Raw genomic sequence first — 7,787 nt, forward strand, 5'->3', positions numbered from 1 at the left:
TGATTAGACCCCAAAATGCTAAGGACTCTACTTCTAATAGTATGGAGAACACTGATAGTCCTTGGTGTGAACTGTTTAGAGAGTTATAAAAATAAATGCATTTGGCACACCTGATTCACCACTCATGAGAGGCAAACAGTTTAGTGACTCTATACATATCTTTGACCATATGTGGAGAACCAAGGAACATAATGAAGCTGGTTGGTTGCTTCTAAGTTCAATGGACAAAGTGATGAAAGAAAATGATAAACTCAGGGATTCTGTCTCCTGGCTTCAGAAACAGATACTGAGCCTCAAATCTGCTAAGATTGCCCTGAGTGAGAGTCGTATCTCCTGTAGAGAAAACTGAAATTGTGGAAAAACAGATACAAGCTCTTAACATGTGAGTGGCTGACCCCCAACGAAAGATACATGCACAGCTTTGCCAGGTGTCTACTGTTAAAGTGAGGGCATTCATGGGAAAAGACTGGGACCCTGAAACTTGGAATGTGGATTTGTGGGAGGACCCTGATGAAGCCGGGGACACCGAGTTTGTAAACTCTGATGAACGTTTTTTTGCCAGAAGGAACAGCTTCCCCATCCCCAGTAGTAGCAGCATCCTCTCCTCAACCCATGCTGCCATCAGCCTTTCCACCTTTGTCTGAGGAGATAAACCCTGCACTGCCTGAGGCAATAGCGATGGCCTCCCCTGAGGCAGCTGCCAGGCAAGATAATGTTGATTCTCTTCAGGAGCTACCACCAACACCTCTGTTTGCTTCAAGACCTATAATGAGACTAAAGTCCTAGTGGACCCCTAGATGTGAGGTTGAGAGTGTGACCCATGAGGAGGTGCACTACACTCGAAAGGAACTGTTTGAGTTCTCTAATTTATAGAAACAGAAACCCGGAGAACAGGCAGTGGAATGGATACTAAGGATATGGGATAATTGTGGAAGAAACATAGAATTGGATCAGGCTGAATTTATTGATTTGGCCCACTAAGTAAGGACTCTGCTTTTAATGTTGCAGCTTGGGGAGTTAAAAAAGGTTCTAATTGTTTACTTGCTTGGTTAGCAGAAATATGTATTAAAATATGGTCCACTGTGAGTGTGCTAAAATGCCTGATTTCCCTTGGTTTAATGTAGAGGAAGGGATCAAATGGCTTAGGGAGATTGGGATGGTGGAGTGCATTAGTGACTTTAGACCTACTCATCCCAGCTGGGAGGGTCCAGAAGATATAGCCTTGACCAATGCCTTGCTAAATAGATTTCTGAGGGCAGCACCTGTATCTTTGAAGAGCCCTGTCATTCCTCTTCTCTGTATGTCAGATCTAAGAGTGGCAACCACAGTCACTCAACTACAAAATTTAAATACAATGGAAATAGGTCAGGCAGTTTGGCTCATGCCTGTAATCCCAGCACTTTGGGAGGCCAAGGTGGGTGGATCACCTGAGGTCAAGAGTTCAAGACCAGCCTGGCTAACATGGTGAAACCCCATCTCTACTAAAAACACAAAAATTAGCTAGGTGTGGTGACGGGTGCCTGTAATCCTAGCTACTGGGAAGCTGAGACAGGAGAATTGCTTGAACCCAGGAGGTGGAGGTTGTAGTGAGCCAGGATTGAGCCACTGCACTCCAGCCTGGGCGATAAACCAAGACTCTGTCTCAGAAATAAAAATAAAAATAAAAATAAAAAATAAATACAATGGAAATAACTGAATTCCGAGGTCACAGGGGCCAAGTGGTGGCACTCAACTGTCAAAGACAAGGTGGGCATAGCTACCATAATGGACAGCAGAGGCAAAACAGCAATCAGAATAGTTTGAGTTGTGTAGAGCTCTGGCATTGGCTAATTAATCACGGTGCTCCTAGAAGTGAAATTGATAGGAAGCCTACTCCATTCCTACTAAATTTACACTAGCAGGAAATGTCTAGGTTGAATGGACAAAACACTGATTTGAATTATAAAAACAGAGAATCACAGCTCCTCAATCAATTTCCAGACTTGAGCCAATTCACAACCCAGAGCTCCTTGAATAAAGGGGAGGCCAGGTCCCTTTGAGGAAGGTCTCCACTACATTACCAACAATGGTTTTTTTTTTTTTTTTTTGCGATAGAGTTTTGCTCTGTCGCCCAGGCTGGAGTGCAATGGCATGATCTCGGCTCACTGCAAACTCCGCCTCCCAGGTTCAAGCGATTCTTCTGCCTCAGCCTCCTGAGTAGCTGGGATTACAGGCGTGTGCCACTAGGCCCGGTTAATTTTTGTATTTTTAGTAGAAGCGGGGTTTCACCATGTTGGCCAGGCTGGTCTTGAACTCCTGACATCAGGTGATCCACCCGCCTCTGCCTCCCAAATTGCTGGGATTACAGATGTGAGCCACTGTGTCCAGCCCATTACCAACAATTTATGCAGTGAATCTTTCTCCCATCCTTCCACAAAGAGACCTTTGGCCTTTTACCAGGGTAACTGTGCATCAGGGAAAGGGAAATGATCAGACATTTGGGGGAATACTGGACACTGGCTCTGAGCTGACGTTGATTCCAGGGGACCCAAAACATCATTGTGGTCCTCCAGTTAAAGCGGGGGCTTATGGAGGTCAGGTAATTAATGGAGTTTTAGCTCAGGTCTGACTTACAGTGGGTCCAGTGGGCCCCTGGACTCATCCTGTGGTCATTTCTCCAGTGCCAGAATGCATCATTGGCATAGATATACTTAGCAGCTGGCAGAACTCCCACATTGGCTGCCTCACTGGTAGGGTGGGGGCTATTAAGTGGGAAGGCCAAATGGAAGCCATTAGAGCTGCCTCTACCTACAGAAATAGTAAATCAAAAACAGTATCTTTCCCCTGGAGGGATTGCGGAGATTAGTGCCACCATCAAGGACTTGAAAGATGGAGGGGTGGTGATTTCCACCACATCCCTGTTCAACTCTCCCATCTGGCCTGTGCAGAAGACAGATGGATCTTGGAGAATGACAGTGAATTATCATAAGTTTAACCAAGTGGTGACTCCAATTGCAGCTGCTGTACCAGATGTGGTTTCATTGCTTGAGCAGATTAACACACCTCCTAGTACCTGGTATGCAGGCATTGACTTGGCAAATGCCTTTTTCTTAATCCCTGTCCAAAAGGCCCACCAGAAGCAATTTGCCTTTAGCTGGCAAGGCCAGCAATATACCTTTACTGTCCTACCTCAGGGGTACATCAATGCTCCAGCTTTGATTCAAAGAGATCTTGATCACTTTTTGCTTTTGCAAAATATCACCCTAGTCCATTACATTGATGACAGTATGCTGATTGGATCCAGTGAGCAAGAAGTAGCAAACACACTGGACTTATTAGTGAGACATTTGCATACCAGAGGATGGGAAATAAATCCAAGTAAAATTCAGGGACCTTCTACCTCAGTAAAATTTCTAGGGGTACAGTGGTGTGGGGCCTGTCAAGATATTCCTTCTAAGGTGACGGACAAGTTGCTGCATTTGGCCCCTCCTACAACCAAGAAAGAGGCACAACGGCTAGTGGTTCTATTTGGATTTTGGAGGCAACACATTACTCATTTGGGTGTATTACTCTGGCCCATTTATCGAGTGACCTGAAAGGCTGCCAGTTTGAGTGGGATCCAGAACAGGAGAAGGCTCTGCAAGGCCTTCTCAGCACACAGGTCCAGGCTGCTGTGCAAGCTGCTCTGCCACTTGGGCCATATGACCCAGCAGATCCAATGGTGCTTGAGGGGTCAGTGTCAGATAGGGATGCTGTTTGGAGCGTTTGGCAGGCCCCCATAGGTGAATCACAGTGAAGGCCTCTAGGATTTTGGAGCAAGGCCCTACCGTCTTCTTCAGATAACCACTCTCCTTTTGAGAGACAGCTCTTGGCCTGTTACTGGGCTTTGGTGCAAATTGAACGTTTGACTATAAGTCATCAACTCACCATGTGACCTGAACTGCCTATCATGAACTGGGTGCTTTCTGACCCATCTAGTTATAAACTGGGTCGTGCAACCAGCAGCATTCCATCATCAAATAGAAGTGGTATATACGAGATAGGGCTCGAGCAGGTCCTGAAGGCACAAGTAAGTTACATGAGGAAGTGGCTCAAATGCCCATGGTCTCCACTCCTGCCACCCTGCCTTCTCACCCCCAGCCTGCACCAATGGCCTCATGAGGAGTTCCCTATGATCAGTTGACAGAGGAGGAGAAGACTAGTGCCTGGCTCACAGATGGTTCTGCACAATATGCAGGCACCACCTGAAAGTGGACAGCTGCAGCACTCCAGCCCCTTTGTAGGACATCCCTGAAGGACAACGGTAAAGGCATATCTTCCCAGTGGGCATTACTTCGAGCAGTGCACCTGGTTGTGCACTTTGCATGGAAGGAGAAATTGCCAGATGTCCAATTATATACTGATTCATGGGCTGTAGCCAATGGTTTGGCTGGTCAGGGACTTGGAAGAAGTGTTGATTGGAAAATAGATGACAAAGAAACTTGGGGAAGAGGTATGCGGATGGACCTCTCTGAGTGGGCAAAAATCGTGAAGATATTTGTATCCTGTGTGAGTACTCACCAACAGGTGACCTCAGCAGAGGAGAATTTTTTTTTTTTTTTGAGACAGAGTCTCGCTCGGTCGCCCAGGCTGGAGTGCAGTGGTGCAATCTCAGCTCACTGCAACCTCTGCCTCCTGGGTTCAAGCAATTCTCCTGTCTCAGCCTCCCGAGTAGCTGGGACTACAGGCGCCTGCCACCACGCCCGGTTAATTTTTGTGTTTTTAGTAGTGACGGAGTTTCACCTTGTTGGTCAGGCTGCTCTCGAACTCCTGACCTTAGGTGATCCACCCGCCTCGGCCTCCCAAAGTGCTGGGATTTCAGGCATGAACCACTGCACTCGGCCAGAGGAGAATTTTAATAATCAGTGGATAGGGTAACCTGTTCTGTGGACACCACTCAGCCTCTTTTCCCAGCCACCCCTGTCATCACCCAATGGGCCCATGAACAAAGTGGCCATGGTGGCAGGGATGGAGGTTACACCTGGGCTCAGCAACATGGACTTCCACTCACCAAGGCTGACCTAGCTAAGGCCACTGCTGAGTGCCCAATTTGCCAGCAGCGGAGACCAACACTGAGCCCTCTATATAGCACCATTCCCTGGGTTATCAGCAAGCTACCTGGTGGCAGGCTGATTATACTGGACTTCTTTCATCATGGAAAGGGCAGAGGTTTGTCCTCACTGGAATAGACACTTTCTCCGGATATGGGTTTGCCTATCCTGCACACAATGCTTCTGCCAAGACTACCATCTGTGGACTCATGGAATGCCTTATCTGCTGTCATGGTATTTCACGCAACATTGCCTCTGACCAAGGCACTCACTTTACGGCTAAAGAAGGGGAGCAGTGGGCTCATGCTCATGGAATTCACTGGTTTTACCATGTTCCCCATCATCCTGAAGCAGCTGGATTGATAGAACGGTGGAATGGCCTTTTGAAGTCACAATTACAATGCCAACTAGGTGACAATACTTTGCAGGGCTGGGGCAAAGTTCTCCAGAAGACCATGTATGCTCTGAATCAGCATCCAATATATGGTACTGTTTCTCCCATAGCCAGGATTCATGGGTCCAGGAATCAAGGGGTGAGAGTGGAAGTGGCACCATTCACCATCACCCCTAGTGATCCACTAGCAAAATTTTTGCTTCCTGCTCCTGGAACATTATGTTCTGCTGGCCTAGAGGTCTTAGTTCCAGAGGAAGGAACACTGCCACCAGGAGACACAACAACGATTCCGTTAAACTGAAAGTTAAGATTGCCACCTGGACACTTTGCGCTCCTCCTACCTTTAAGTCAACAGGCTAAGAAGGGAGTTAAAGTGTTGGCTGTGGTGATTGACCCAGACTATCAAGATGAAATCAGTCTACTACTTCACAATGGAGGCAAGGAAGAGAATGCATGGAATACAGGAGATCCATTAGGACATCTCTTAGTATTACCATGTCCTGTGATTAAGGTCAATGGAAAACTACAACAGCCCAATCCAGGCAGGACTACAAATGGCCCAGACCCCTCAGGAATGAAGGTTTGGGTCACTCCACTAGGAAAAAACCCACAACCTGCTGAGGTGCTTGCTGAAGGCAAAGGGAACACAGAATGGCTAGTAGAAGAAGGTAGTCATCAATACCAGCTACGACGAAGTGACTAGGTGCAGAAATAGGGACTGTAGTTGTCATGAGTATTTCCTTCTTCTTTTGCTGAAAACATGTTTGTGCATGTATAAACTTGTACTAAGAAAATATCTTTATTTTATTTCCTTTTCCTTTATCATGTGACATAAGATTTATTGACTTCATATCAGCATTTAAATATTGTTAACTTTATGTAATAGTATTTGGGGATTGGTACGTTTCCCGTTGTACGAAGGATAGTTGTATTGTGTTAGGCGTAATTGTGACCTTATTATTGTCTTTATTTGAAGACTATGTGTGATCTCAGGAGATGTGTATCGGCTCAAGTTGACTAGGAGTAGACTTGTGATGGTTAATACTGAGCATCAACTTGTTCAGATTGAAGGATACAAAATATTGATCCTGGGTGTATCTGCGAGGGTGTTGCCAAAAGAGATTAACATTTGAGTCAGTGGGCTAGGGAAAGCAGATTCACCCTTAATCTGGTGGGCACAGTCTAATCAGCTGCCAGCAAATATGAACCAGGAAGAAAAACATGAAAAGGAGAGACTGGCCTAGCCTCCCAGCCTACATCTTTCTCCCGTGCTGGATGCTTCCTGCCCTTGAACGCTGAACTCCAAGTTCTTCAGTTTTGGGACTTGGACTGGCTCTCCTTGCTCCTCAGCTTGCAGAGAGCCTATTGTGGAACGCTGTGATCATGTAAGTTAATACTTAATAAACTCCCCTTTATATATATATATATATATCTTTTATTAGTTCTGTCCCTCTAGAGAAGACTGACTACTACGAATGGATAAAGAAAATGTGTTGCATATATGTACAGTAGAATACTATTCAGCCACAAAAAAGAACAAAATATTGTCATTTGCAACAACATTGATGGAACTGGAAGACATCATGTTAAGTGAAATAAGCTGGGCACAGAAAGACAACTATCACATGTTCTCACTCATCTGTGGAAGCTAAAAAAAATCAATCTCATGGTGATAAAGAGTGGAATAAAGAGGCTTGGAAGGGTAGTCAGGAGGCAGGGATAAAGTGGGGATGGCTAATGGCACTAAAATACAGTTGTATGTAATGAATAAGATCAGTATTTGGAACCAAAATCGGATGACTATAGTTAACAACAATTTATTGTATATTTCAAAATAACTAAAACAGTGGAATTGGACTATTCTTTTCTATTCTTTTTTGAGACAGAGTCTCACTCTGTCACCAGGCTGGAGTGCAGTGACGTGATCTCAGCTCACTGCAACCTCCACCTCCCGCGTTCAAGTTATTCTCCTGCCTCAGCCTCCCGAGTAGCTGGGATTACAGGCATGTGCCACTACACCCAGCTAATATTTGTATTTTTAGTAGAGACACGGTTTCACCATGTTGGCCAGGATGGTCTCCATCTCTTGACCTTGTGATATGCCTGCCTCAGCTTCTCAAAGTGCTCGGATTACAGGCGTGAGCCACCACACCCAGCCAAATTGGACTATTCTTAACACAAATAAATGACAAATGCTTGAGCTGATGGTTACCTTGATTACCCTAATTTGGTCATTACACATTGTGTGTCTGTATCAAAACATCACAAGTACCCCACAAATATATACATTATTACTTACTCATAACAATTAGAAATAATTATTT

General features: G+C 45.4%; 2 pseudogenes; both read left to right on the plus strand.

Annotated features, from left to right (window-relative positions):
- Positions 1-455: 455 nt before the first annotated feature.
- LOC134810153 (uncharacterized) lies at positions 456-4,904 on the plus strand (annotated as a pseudogene).
- Positions 4,480-6,166, plus strand: LOC134810154 (uncharacterized; annotated as a pseudogene).
- Positions 6,167-7,787: the final 1,621 nt, after the last annotated feature.

This window comes from Pan troglodytes, chromosome 4 (assembly GCF_028858775.2).
Source record: "Pan troglodytes isolate AG18354 chromosome 4, NHGRI_mPanTro3-v2.0_pri, whole genome shotgun sequence".
NCBI lineage: Eukaryota > Metazoa > Chordata > Mammalia > Primates > Hominidae > Pan > Pan troglodytes.